The 1,492-nt window shown below is 52.5% G+C and overlaps 1 protein-coding gene across 4 annotated transcripts in view; it reads left to right on the top strand.

Moving 5' to 3' along the window:
- Rilpl1 (Rab interacting lysosomal protein like 1) overlaps window positions 1–1,492 on the top strand; it is a 32,033-nt gene that overhangs the window by 6,562 nt on the left and 23,979 nt on the right. The window lies entirely within an intron of this gene.

Genomic DNA, 1,492 nt, shown 5'->3' on the forward strand with positions numbered 1-1,492 from the left:
AATAAATAAATAAATAAATAGAATAATAATGATGTCAATCTTGTGGGCTACTGTAGTTATTTGGCAAAATTAAGAAACCAGAACAGGTGAATTGTTATTAAGTGCCCTTCAGATGCTGGGACTAGTGGCTGAGGCAGGAGGATCACTGTTGAGTTCAAGGCCAGTACGGGCTACAGAGTGAATTGAAATCTGCCCTTGCCCACTGGCAGCCCTTTCCTGGGGTGGGGGGTAGACACAGGATAGGATGAGCCGCGTGGTGGGTGGCCCTCATGTAGGAACATTTGCTGTCATTTGTTTACAACAGCTTTCTTGGGATGCCTTGCCCAGGTCTTGGCTGTCCCTCGAAGGGGACAGTTCAGCGGTCTCTGGCGTAGTCACAGAACTGTGAGGCAGGAATGCAAGCATAAAACTTCTCATCACTTTCTCGGCTGGGGAGGCAGCTCTATGGCAGTCGCCTGCCAGGTGCACACAGGGCCGTGACCAGCTCGGCTCCACCTGGCCCAGCGCACACAACCCAGAGCCCACCTTGTCTCTGTGGACTTGCCTGCCCTGGACGTTTCATAGTGGTAGAATCAGATACCATGTGATCTTTTTTGTCTGTCCAACTGCTTTGCGGGGGAAGAGGATGCTGGGAATCGAACCTGGGGGCCTTTATAAGGAACTACACCCCCAGCTTTCCTTCCTTTCTTTCCTTCTTGTTTGGTTTCACTTTGTTTTCAGAAAGGGTTCCCTTAGGCATGGGGCCACATGACACGAAGATGGACTTCACCGAGGACCCTGTCTCCATGTTTTGGGTTTTTCTGACAGGGCTCACCACGTAATTTAGGCTGGTTTTGAACTTGTGGCAATCCTCCTGCCCAGCTATGTTACTATCTTTTTTCTCTGTGACATTTCTGCATTACACATATGGGTGACCTGGGGCCTCCTCTGTGTGCCCAGGGAAGCCCCAGAAGCCTGGGGAGCACTGGCTGTGCAGGTCCTAGCTCCTGTGTGTAGCCCATGACCTCCCCACTGGGTGCTGGGAGCTTGCTCACCCCATGGCACCCAGGACCAAACAGCTCTGTGCGACAGGTGAGATTCAGTCTGCACTTAGTGGCACTGCGTGGGGCAATTCCTGCAGGGTGGGCTCTGAGGCCACCTACTACCCGTGTGGGGTGGGTGGATGCTGGGTGCCTTCCTGACTACATCTGTGTTCATGCAGACCTGGCAGGGTCGAAGTGGGACACACCTGACAGGTGGGGTCCTGGGAGGACGAAGTTGGGCCGGGGTGCCTCAGGTGACAATGAGCAGTCTAGCGACTGGTAGAGGGTCAAGTGACACAGCCATCTGGTCTCTGCAGGCCCTGAGTTGGGGTGAGGGGCTTGCCCCTACAGCTAGCTCTCAGCATGAACCCTGTCATGCAGTACTGGGGACCAAACCTAGGGGTACTTCACTACCAAACTCCCCCCAGTCCCTTTTTTTAAAATTTATTTATTTATTTATTTATTTATTT

The sequence above is a fragment of the Octodon degus genome, unplaced genomic scaffold, assembly GCF_000260255.1.
Source record: "Octodon degus isolate 3935 unplaced genomic scaffold, OctDeg1.0 scaffold00076, whole genome shotgun sequence".
Lineage (NCBI taxonomy): Eukaryota > Metazoa > Chordata > Mammalia > Rodentia > Octodontidae > Octodon > Octodon degus.